Here is a 12660-nt window from a genome sequence, read left to right as displayed (position 1 = left end):
GACCACAGGCTTGCACTGAGAAACGTGGGCAGGAATGAGAGTCTTGTTCACATGTGTATGTAGGGTTTTGTACTTGAGTATAGGAGCATGCATGAGGCCCTGCGTCCAACTAGACAAGAACAAGAAGCCCTACCTGAAAAATAATCTAAAAGCAAAAGGGACTGCTGTGTATTTAGAGTCATAAAGCATCTAACTCATAAGCTTCCCACTCTCAGTTCAAACACCAATATCACCAAAAAGAAAAAATAGTAATGGATTTGCAGATCAAAATATTAATCAAGGGGCTGGGAATATGGACTAGTGGCAAGAGTGCTTGCCTCGTATACATGAAGCCCTGGGTTCGATTCCTCAGTACCACATATGTGGAAAATGGCCAGAAGTGGTACTGTGGCTCAACTGGCAGAGTGCTAGCCTTGAGCAAAAAGAAGCCAAGGACAGTACTCAGGCCCTGAGTCCAAGGCCTAGGACTGGCAAAAAATATATACATATGTGTGTGTATGTGTATATACATATATATTATTTATATATATTAATCAATGTATAGGAGAAAAAATCAGGTGTAGAGGACTTTGAGAAAGATCTTAAAGAATTTCAAGAACTCACTAGAGTTCTTGACTAATTCTCCTGACTGAGAACCTAATAGAAGCCTAGGATGAGGAATCTCAAATTAAGAAGAATGGAATGGAGACAGGAGAGTGGTAGTTTAGTGATTGCAGGCTAGGCATTGTCTAGGCCTTAGGCTTCCTGAATCAAATCTGGCCTTCCCTCCTGGTTTATGCCCTCTGGCTTTTGGACCTGTGGCTAATAACCTTGGCTTTTCTAAACAGTTTCAGCTTTCTCATCTATAAACTGGCAATAGAATTCTCATCTTCAGTGAGTAATTATAAGAAATCAAATGAATGAGTGAAAAGTTACAATGCTTCCATACACTAAGCATTTAGTTATTGGTAACCAATTGGCTACTGAGGTGATAGGATCAGGAAAAGGGCAGTGACGGTCACTTTGTGTTACCTGTTTTTCCATTTCACCAAAAAATACAGTGGTGAGTCCAGAGAATATGCAAGGGGTGATATAAAGAAAACTGTGATAATACCAAATAACATGCTGTGTCACAAATCATGTTGAGGTCAGAATCCTCATTACAGAGTGTAAAATGACACTATAACCAGGACCTAAGAGCCTTTCTAGACAGCAAGAGTTGGTGTAAAATGACTCAGAGGCAGAGGGAGGGAGCCCAGAGGAAAGGGTCACATCACCAGGTGTTCATTAAAAACAGAAAGCCTTCGGGTGTTGTACATCACCTGATCCCAAAGAGCTCCTATTTTAAACGAGAACCAGCTGTACCTGAAACACGAAGACTTTCAGGATGTGCAACTCTTATTAACAGTTTGTGAATTGTCAAAAAGGAATCGAGAGGTCTCAGTGGAGAAAATTAACATAGATTTATTGTGACAAACAGTAGTGCTATGATTTCGCTTTCTGTTGGCAGGGCCATCCCAGGGGTCTTCAAGCCATCAGAGGTATTTTTTTCTGGACATGGGCATTAACTAGTGGCTAATTAAGGAAGTGAAATTTGAAAAGTGAAACAGTTCTTACAAGTCTCAGAAAGCTAAAGATAGGGATTCCTGATTACTTTGGCCATGATGCCTTTGGTGCCTCATTCATTAACTGGTCTTTTCACCAATTTCCAGAGACATGGCATTAGTGATATGGACTTGGGAATTTGCTTCAGGTAATTAGTTCACAAAGTTAAAAGTCAAAGAGATTTCTGTTATGGGTTTAATGGTTTAACAGGCTGATGAGCTATTTAATTCCCCCACTTTTTTCTTCTCAAGGGACTAGTAGAATTTAAAGGGACCTTAAAATTTTGAACTCAACCTCCTTCTTTTGAAGACAGAAAAACTTAGCCACCTGGAAGTTAAATGACTCATGTGAGAACATTGACTTTACTTTCTCTTACTTTAGTCTTACTCCTTGATGAACTCTTCCTCGTTTTTCTTACACATTCAATTCTCCCCTATCACTGATTATCTCTTGCATTTACCCTTGTTTTATGAAATCTCCTGTGCCTCAGATTATGAGATAGTGGGCCTTTGCCAATTAGTAACCTCTCACTACTACATTTGGGGCTAAGAAATGAGGGAAGTGGAACAATTTTAAATTTACTGTTATCTTTGAGACAGCTTTATCTACACCTGGGAATTGCTGCTAGACAATTAAGGTTGGTAAAGCCCATTGAATTTCTCAGAGGAAAGGTGTTATTTAAATTATTACTAGATAATTATTGTTAAAAATAACAATAATGTGAAAAATAGGAACTTTGCATATTTGAGCCATTATCATTTTCAATTTTCAAAGGTTAGGGGGAACCCAAGGGGACCTAAAACAATTTTTTTTCACAATGTGCTTAAATGCCAGAAGCGCCTTGATTTTTGTCTAATTCCTGGTAAACCAACCAAGTGGCCCAGAATCAGAAGCCAATCATGCTATTGAGCAATTAGCCAAGTTAGAGACTCTAATTGATACTTCAAAGACAAACCCTATTAGGAAGGAGCGAGTCAGGTACAAGACCTACAGTACCCAGACCTGTGGCGTCAGCATCACCCGAGAGCTTGATTGAAATGCAGAATCGCAGACTCCACCTAATACGTGCTGAATCAGAAATCCTGAGTGATTCATTTGCTCATTAGAGTTTAAGATTGATAGAAGACATTCTCATCTTCAATTAGGAAAGGAAGTAGGAAAAAAATGTGCTTATTGATAGGTTCAGAAAAAGTTCCCTTTCTTGAGGTCTCTGTTCCCATTGCCTCTAGACATTATGAACATAACATAAACATCTTAGTGCTACAAGATGCCTATTCTGTATTGAAACAGTTGTTGTATATGAAAAGAGATAGAGACATCTGCCTTTGGATTCTGGCCTCACTGTCATCTAATTTTCAATATGAGTTCACTGAGTCTCATCTTTTCTCATCTGTACAATGGGTACACTAATACAGCATGGCTAGGAGGATGAGGTAAGAATGATTTTTTAAAAAATTAGAATTCCAATCAGTGGTTGCCATCATTAGTCACTGTTAACGTTTTTGTAATGTTTAATTGTGGAAAATGCCTTCTTATTTAAGAATGATTTTGTGTGGTTTCTAAGGAATAGGAAAGGCCCTTCAAAATAAGACTTCTAGGTTGCTTACAGTAATATGTGGCAGTATGTTACATAACAGCTTCGCTGTCTGAGGGCTTTCAAGATAGATCTATAGGGACACTGACAGTGTACCAGGCTGAGGAGAGTCGATCCTCAGTCTCTTCTGCCTTTGATACCATCAAGAAATTTGCCAGCTAGGTCCCTACACCAGATTCTTTATTACAGTGTTGATGTCATGGGCAAAGAGACCAACTGGATTTCCAGATTCTAAATAGAATTTGTGACACAAAGAGCCCCTCAAAATTATCTTTTGACCTCAAAACTGAGTGTACTGCATGTAAAAGTATTAAAAGGGAATAAGTATAAAGCCCCATGAGATCATTTTCGTTGTGTCTTCTTTAGAGTATAGCCACACTTTAAGCAATAAAACAGGACACACCTGCAGTATCTCTGATTAATAGAGCCTCAGGGAAAACAAGAAGATGGGTATAGATGACTAATTCCAAAAACTGGAAGTAAAATCATAATAGCAAGACGTGAGACTGAGAGAAAGTTTAAGAACAGAAATATCATGGCCCTACTTAATTGTAAAATGCACAGTTAGGACCAGTACTAGGTATATTTAAAATATACACTTGTCTAATCGTGTGAAAAATCTCTATGATATCAGATCAATTTTATCTGCATATACCTGACATACTGATCAGTAATTTCCTTTGCTGTTTCAATGTACGTACTGGTGGTAGAATAAAGAGAGAGAAGTTTTGTCTGGTGAAGTGTTGGTAGTTTCTAACCTATAGTGGGTTAGAAAGAAGACTAAAGATCACTTGAACGCAATCTGCTGTTTTGAGGTCTTTCTCCTTAATAAATATTTCAATGACTCCACTACAGGGGCCAAAAGAGTTTGATTAGTAAATTACGAAGTTTTTCCTCTGGTAAGTCAAATTGAGTTAAGTGCTCACCTGAAAGAGAAAGAGGAAGCCCTGTCATACGATGGGCTCACAGTTCAGAGGGAGGTTTTCTAGCCAAGGCAAAAGAACTAAGAACAAACAGTCTGCTTTTCTCCGTGAAATAAGCTCTGTTCTTACCTGGGCTCTTTGGTGGGCTTTTTATCTTTAGGGGAGAGAAAATGATTACATTAATGATTGAGAACATAGCAGACCCTGTTTATTCCATCACAAAGAACGAGAACAAGGCAAGAAACTGAGAACCGAATTGGGGCAGTCACCTATATATTTCAACATGTAAGATAGTAAAATACATGAAAATCTAGAGCATAGACACTGGGCAAAGCTAGTTGGAAAAATAAGTGATTTTCGTAGCAAGATTGTCAGTCATCCGTTTCTATAAAATAATGAATCCAATCATGGTACTACTGCAGCCTGTTTTCACCAAAAGCTGCAGCTCAACCTACAACTTTCCCCAAATGTGAGAGCTTCATTCTGAAGTTCAGCCTGAGTTTATCATCCCTGTTATGAGAATTTATTTTTCTGAGTTTTAAAATTTTACCTTTCTTGTTGTTTTACATATTATTAATAAAATGATAGGTACTCCTCTGGTATGGTTGTGGCAAATAAGTAAAGGAGGGTGGCTGCTGTTGTTGTTTTTTTTAATTTTTGGAGTACAGTATTTTATTCCAACTTTTTACTGTCTTCTCTGGTCACTATTGACAGTTTGATGGGCCTGTTGATTCTAAACAAGCATTGATTTAGAGATTTGTGACCTTTCACATCCATTTTCCTTGTTCATCTACTAGCAAGGACAGTGGCAAGTAGTTCCCTTTGTCTCTTATAAAAAAAAAATGACAGCACTGGGGTAGATGAGTTTTCAGATATTTTTTATTCATCCTCAGTTCCCATGACTCTTAGTAAGATGCTTTCCTTAGTCCTTTCAATTCACTCCAGTAGATACCAGCTGAGCACAGGATTACACACTACACAGAGCACTATAGATGCAAATAAGAGATGACCCCTGGCCTACCCATCGGAGAGTGACATGGCTAACATCACCCCTATAGCAAGAGGCCGGTTAATAAGAGAAGAACATTAGAAATGTATGTGCTCACAGTTTACGTGACACAGAAGACTTCAGGATGAAAACCTGAAGATGTTCATTTTTATGGTTAGGGTTGATGAAGCATGGGCAGCTGGGTAGAAATATGATTGGACAAAAAGATATGACCTAACGATAATAGCCTAAGTAGGGAAACGCAGCAAGGCCTGTTTGTTCAGATTCTTGTTGGCCTGCCTGTGCAATAGTCCGTCCACCTGGCTATAGACAAGGACCCCTTCTGAAACAGTGGTCTTCTGATCTACTGTCAGACAAGGTAGGTCAGAAAATTTCCTTACGGCCAGGCAAGGAGAAATTAGAATACTTTTTTTTAATCATGATGACTTGCTCTTCAGAAAAGGGGTTCTCATTTCTGTCTCCTGCTTTGTGGAAAGGAATTTCTAGTTTCTATAGCTTATACTAGGGGAAGAAAAAGAGAAGACAGGACAAGAGAGGATCAGAGAGAAACTTTGGCTCTCAAGCTGTTTCTGAGCCCTTCCGTCTGGGAGTAGTATTTTCTGAGCCCCAGTGATACACAGAGTAAAGATTTATCTCTCTATTCCATGCACTTATGGAAGAGGAAGACAAATTATATAGTTGTTAGCATCAGTAGAATATACAAAGGTAGTAGAGTGAAAAGTGCTTAAGGATTTAGGGAGGACACTTCCCTTTGGGAAATGCTTTCTAAGTGAGGTGGCATTTACTTGGCTTATAAACAAGATATATGTAGACACTGGGTAACGGAAGAAAAATGGCCATGTACATGGTGGGAAGAGTGAGACTTTGCTAGAATATAGAATGGACTATAGGGAGAAGAGCAAAAAATAAGAGGCTTCAGTCTAGTCACCTTGAATGCCAAACTCAGAAGCCTTTATTTAATCCAATAAGCGAAGGGAGAAGAAAAGAAGAATATGTTTAGGTTGGTACTTTAGATAGTTAATGCAGTGTTGATGTGAAGGATGAGATAAAGAGAAACTAGAAGCAAAGACAGTCCAGGCACATCTTCAGAGGTCCTGATAGTAGGTGGCAACAAGATCCATTTATGCTGGATATAGAAAATAAATAAAGTCAAAAAACATAGCCAGAGAATTTGGCAGGTGATTTGATACAGGAAGAAAATAAAAATGAGGAATTAAAGGTAAATCCTCAGTCATATACCCAAGCAACTGGATAAAGATGGAACCAACAGAGAGAATGGAAAGTCAGATTTTGAGGGAAAGGCAATAAACTTTCTTTTAAACTTTTGGAGCTAGAAGAGCTTTGGTAATATTTGATGGAAATTTAAGCTTCTCAAAGTTGGAGAACTGAATTATTCATCTTTCCCAGGTGCCTAATAGATGCTGCATGAACACTGAATGGACAAATGAATGACTATATCAGTAACTAGCTGTTCTTTAGAATGGGGATTTGGAACTCAGAAGACAAACACGAACTAAAGATAGAAATGTGAATAGTTTCTGCTGAGAAGTGCTTCTTGAGGTCATGGAGAGTGGATCTAGACAAAGCCTGAGGGGAGGACAATATTCAGGAATGTTCTATTAAGAGAACAGTGAAAGAAAAAGAAGCCAGTGGAGGCAGAAGAGCAAACGGAGAGCAATCTAGGCGGAAAGTTAGGACAATTCCGTGTTTTCGTGCAATGGCAGAGAGTTTCAGGAACAAAGGGTGACTGGGGCCTACTATGACAAAAAGTCAGGGTCTGGAAAAACACCAAGGAGTTAGAGGCTCTAAGACAAATAACAGTCATTTCTACATCCCCTCAGGCTAAGCTCCGGAGACTTGGAAGATATGGAAGGAAGTGGAGACTTTGCATTGGAGAGTGGAGAGAAGTCGAGAGCTTATTTAGACCATGTTGTTCAGTAGCTTTACAATAGGTGAAACTGAGCAAGAAAGACAAAGGGAATCAAAAATACCCAAACTGTGATACATGTGTACACCCAGTAGAATGCTGTTCAGCCTTTAAAAAGAAATAAAGCTTGCCATTTACCACAAGAGATGAATCTGAACAGTATTACATTAAATGAAATCATCGAGGCCTAGAGAGACATGACTTATATATGGAATCCAAAAAAGTTGAACTCAGAGAAGCAGAAAGTCAAATCATAATTACCAGCATCTGTGGACATATTGGCCAAACGATACAAAAGTTTAGTTAGACAGGAAGAATAAGTCCAGATATTTCTGTTGTACATAGTGACTATTATTAGCAACCTATCATATACTGAAGATTGCTAATAGAGTAGATCTTAACCATTGTCAGTACAAAAATATAAATTTCTTATGCAATACTAATACTAATTTCCAATGCAATGCTAATTTAGCCATTCTACAATGTGTACCTAGATCAAAACATGTCACATGCCACAAGTGTGTAGAATTATGTCACTTGCCAATAAATAAGTAATAACTGGAACAACCTCAGAAGAAGCATTTGTGACAAGACTGAAAGACACTATTCCCACTCACCTTAACTGCCAGACTTTTGTTCCAAATCAGAGCCTCAAAAATAAACTGAAAGGTGCTAGTGTTATCTCAGATCGCACAGGCAGCCAGGCAGAAAGACTGAAAATGGAGTCTGAATGACATCCTCTCCATTTTTCCCTTCCATGCTTCACCACTTTCTGGTGCAAAGATGCAAAAGCAGCCTCACAGCCAAGTCCCACAGTTGAATTATTGTCAGTATAGATGACCAGCATCACCATTGCCTCCTTATTTAACAACCTTGTTTTGTTGTTTGTTTATGCTAGATGCGGCTGCTCTCTGTCCCCTGCCCCAATGAACATCTGCACTAGGCCCAAGCCTTGGACTGACTTACCTGAAGAGTGACACCATTTGTTTGGAAACTACTGTGAGTATGTTACACCAATGAAGCCTTCTTAGTTCACTTTGCATAATTTAAATACACACACACTTGGAAAAACAGATCAAATGTTAGGTGTTGGATGCAGCAAAGGAACCAGCTCAGCCCAGATGTGCCTGTGGTGTTTCTCAGCTTCCAGAATGTCATGGGCAGCATCCTTCCTATCCCTCCTGGCCTAGTGGCTTTGCTGTTCCTCTTGGTCATCTATACCACTTTCCCAAGTATAGTCAGCTATTTTCCATGTGTCTGCTGCTTATCATCTTTAGGTCCTACTCTGATGAATCCCATTGTAACTTGTCATTTCCTGATAAAATCTGTGGGCTAACTTTGCTTACCTCTGTCCACCTATGACTGAGATGCATCCCAATTCCTTGCTAAGCCTAATCTAGGCTCCTTCTACCATATTTCCTAGCCATCATGGAAGCTCAGCCGTGCCCTCTGGGTACATGGCTCTGTGTAGCTTGCTTTTTTCTTTTCATGAAAAGCATTTAAGCAGAAATACAATCCTTGGGAAGAAATGAGCAAAAATGAGTTGAGGTAGGACATGTAATACCTACAAGAAAATAATGATGGGGCTGGGGATATAGCCTAGTGGCAAGAGTGCCTGCCTCGGATACACGAGGCCCTAGGTTCGATTCCCCAGCACCACATATACAGAAAACGGCCAGAAGCGGCGCTGTGGCTCAAGTGGCAGAGTGCTAGCCTTGAGCGGGAAGAAGCCAGGGACGGTGCTCGGGCCCTGAGTCAAGGCCCAGGACTGGCCAAAAAAAAGAAAATAATGATGAGTGGTACACCACTCACACCTGTACACACATGCCTATAATCCTAGTTACTTAAGAGACTGAGATCTGAGGATTGCAATTTGAAGCCAGCCTGGGCAGGAACATCCATGAGACTCTGACCTCCAATTATTACAAAAGCCCAAAGACAGTGCCTAGGTCCTAAGTTCAAGCCCTAGGTCTGGCACATACACACACACGAAAGAGTGATATGAAGGATTTACTGATTATTGCTAAAACAGACAGATAAGTATATGTTCTTTTTTCTCTAGAAAAGCAGGAAATATTTATAAGCTATGCATGCAAAATACATTATACATTTTAAAATGAAAATGTATAGTAGTTGTTGTATCCACAAGTTTTCCTGTATGGTGTGAGGCAGGTCATGGGATGGTGTTTTACAGACATCTCTGTTACTGGGAAATTCTAAACATGGGAGACTAACATCCCTCGTAGGCTTCAGGTAGGATTTTCATATTCATATTTGCTGTCTTTAGCCATTCTGGCATAAATTGAACCCAAGGAGATGAAGCCAGAATTGTTTAGGTTTTGTATCATATTTTACCCAAAATGCTTTTAGTCTCCTGCACTGTAATGGATGGTAGTTGATGCTTACTTGACAGACACTGACCTGGCCAGGATAGTGGTGGGAACTGTCAGTGTTCTGTAGTATGGGTGGGTTCAAAGGACTGGGAACTTAGATGGGAGAGAAGACTGAAAATAGAGGTTCATACCCATACAATGAACATATGTTGTTTACTTACATTATTTATAATATTTCTAAGGAGTCCTTTAGAAATGATCAGACCCAAGCATTTCTCTTATTCATCAGAGAATAACTATGCTGGTGCAAGTAGCACAACCACACTAGGATGCAAACTGGTTTTTAGTTTCTGAATCCTTTGCAGGGACAATAGCCTACTCCTACCACTCCTACCTTCCTATGTGGCAAAGAATCCAGATCCAGACCTACAAATCAAAAATCTGATGTTCCTTGAGAATTTCAGTGAAGTCCTCCACAAGCACCTGCTTCTGCCACTGGAAATACCTGTGGGCACTAGGGAGTGGGCAGATTGGGTTAAAATCCTTGCAGCCTCTGCTATTCAGAAAGTCAGCTTCCTTACATGCAGCAAAGAAATGATACTAAAAACTCTTTTCTCTATAAAAGGGGGGTGTATTAAAATGTGAACTGTTTGCCAAAGTATGTCCTTCCTGTGGCTTGACAATGCTCTAGGTCCAGTCTCAAAGCTTGGGATGCGGGTAAGAGAAGTGTGAGATTTTAGTACACTACCTGCCAAATCACGCAGGCTCTTGTCCTCCCTAAATGAAGTATACATAGAGTCTGGCACAGTAGGGACAAATACTAAAATTTACAGGGCATTTAGTATGTGTCAGCCACTGTTCTTGGCTAAGGATAACAGTAGGTTTTATTTTCTTGACGACAAAATGGGCACATGAAAGCTAAAAAATTAGTCATTTCATCTTATTTTGTTTTTTTCTTCAGAAAGTGTATTTAAAAGAAAAAGGTGAAAGAAATAGGAAAGGTGAAGAATAGATGCATTGATGAATCTTGTTAATACCCTAATCAAACACCAGGCCATCCTCTTCCCTGATGTACAATCCAGGAGACTCCTCAGCACTGCACAATCCAGGCTGTCTTGTGGCTTGCCTTTCAATCTGATGGATAGAAGGCATCAGCAAGAGATGTGAGCATGGGAGGAAAGAGAAGTTAGGCTGTTTATTAGTTCAAGCCCCTTTCTGATTGGACTAAGATCACCCTGCCCTTTCTTTATCCTTCAGTTTAAGTATTTGAAAGCTGAGATTAAAAGTGCTCCAAGGTTTCTAGTCCCAAGTGCTTCATCACCTCTTCAAGTTTCCTTAGCCTCATCTACACACCTCATTGTACCATCCTTTCATGAAACTCTTTTCAGTTAAGCCTTTATGTATGCCAACTATTTCTTGACTGGTACAATGAGGGACAAATACAATATAAAGCATTATAAATCAGCCCTGCCGTGAAAGGTAAAGAAAAAAAAGAGAGAGAGAATAAAATGCTTTAATCATGAAAACATTTTAAATTGATGTTAGAATATTAGGCCGAGTCATGAAAAGATAAATTGTAAGAAAGCACGATAAGCAAGAGCACTGTAGGTTGTTTTCAATGAATAAGCCATCGTGTTCTGACTTGATGGGCGTCTATAGGCCAAGTACAGCCTGCTTGACCCTCAACTTCAAGGAGCTCTTGGTACAGCCACAGCAGTGACAAGCATGTGAATAGAAAGGAGGTGTCAAAAGGAAAATGCAGTGAGATCAGAGTATTAAAGAGATTGCTTATGCTAACAGTCTTTCTACCTTTGCTACAATAACAATCCACTTGCCCTTGCCCCAAATCTAGATACTAAAGCGATTTCCCAAGATAAAGGCAATGTCATAATATAGCTAATGTGATGAAAACCGCAGAAAGAATGTTTTGAAAGGAGCTACCATTATTGAGTGCTTACTGTGCTCCAGACCCTATTTGCTACTTCATCACATGGCTCATCCCATTTCTTCTTCACAACAGTCCCAGGAGATAGGTATTATTGGTTCCCTTTTACAGATGAGCAAAATGAAGTTCAGAGATGCAAAATGAATTTCAGAGATGCAAAATAATTTCCTGTAGCACACAGCTAGGTAGTAAAACTCAGTTCTTGTGCTTTATTCTCACTGGAGAGTTTGGTCACCACCTCCCTTTCTCCTGCCTGGATAATAAATACACTAGTGTGGACCAAGGTAGGAAAATGGTTCCCTTTCCAAAAAGGCTGGGGAGGCATCACTGATCTAAATTATCTGGAGCCAATGACTGAGGAATTATTTATCAAAAAGATGTTCTGAGTCATTCTTTCCTATCTAACCAGGCTGATAAGTAGAAGGCATGTTAATGTGCAGGAGAAGGCTGGAGCCTAGTGAAGGGAGAAAATTGGGAGAAGGAGATAGAAGGGAACACTCTCCTTTCAACAGACCCTAGAGGCTGATAAGAGCTCACACGGATAAAATATTTATTTTTCCATATGTTGCAGAAAGTACTGCCATCACTGTATGTGTACAGTATGTGCAAACGAGTGTGAAATATATACATCAAGTGCCACCAATCTGGTTAATTTCCATGCATTTCACATGCTTAATACCTACCATCTCTTCCATATGTTTTAAGGCATATTTCTTTCCACATACAATATGGTCTGGCTTGGAAAGAGCCAATGTCTCCACAGCCTTCCTCACTACTATGTTTCAGCCCAAAACTTGTTGTTAAGGCCAGCACAGGCAGAGTTAAAAACCAGAAGGTTCTGCTGGCTAACTCAGCTGCCAGTCACCTTAAAATGCCTTTCCAGGTCTTGAAGCAGCCTTTCTCTCATAACAGAAATGTTCACAGTGGGGAGATGAAAATGTTTTTGTTCTCTTTGGACAATTGGGAGATGTTCGGTCAGAATGTCAGAACTGACCGTTGAAAAGCCAGGGCCTGCAGTCACACTTTTTTTTTCTTTTGAATGCAGAGCTCCACCAGTGTGGCGGGAGGAAGTGCACAATGATTGGTCTGTTTTGCAGTGGAAGTGTTCAGGGTACACCCAGTTTTGCTTTGCATATATTTACGAAACATCTGCCCTTTTCTTGTTCTTAAGTCCTTCCCCCTCACCAACTCCGTTTCCCCTTTTCCCTGATTTCTTTCTTTGTTGTTGTTGTTGGCTTGTCTAACTTTTTTTTTTTTTTGGAGCTTTCATTTTCTGGTTCAGGGGCGACTTCATTAGCGTGTATAATTTTAACAGAGTGAAAGAAAGAGGAGAGAGAGAGAGAAA

At 39.7% G+C, this 12660-nt stretch overlaps 1 protein-coding gene across 27 annotated transcripts in view; it reads left to right on the top strand.

Annotated features, from left to right (window-relative positions):
* Zbtb20 (zinc finger and BTB domain containing 20) overlaps positions 1-12660 on the top strand; it is a 748243-nt gene that overhangs the window by 662048 nt on the left and 73535 nt on the right. For all 27 annotated transcript variants that reach the window (XM_048346657.1, XM_048346652.1, XM_048346655.1 and 24 more), the window contains one exon: positions 7936-8036. The gene's annotated coding sequence lies outside the window, so the exon portion shown is untranslated. The remainder of the gene's footprint in view (positions 1-7935; positions 8037-12660) is intronic.

This window comes from Perognathus longimembris, chromosome 5 (genome assembly GCF_023159225.1).
Source record: "Perognathus longimembris pacificus isolate PPM17 chromosome 5, ASM2315922v1, whole genome shotgun sequence".
Lineage (NCBI taxonomy): Eukaryota > Metazoa > Chordata > Mammalia > Rodentia > Heteromyidae > Perognathus > Perognathus longimembris.
This window is presented reverse-complemented; position numbering and strand designations above follow the sequence as displayed.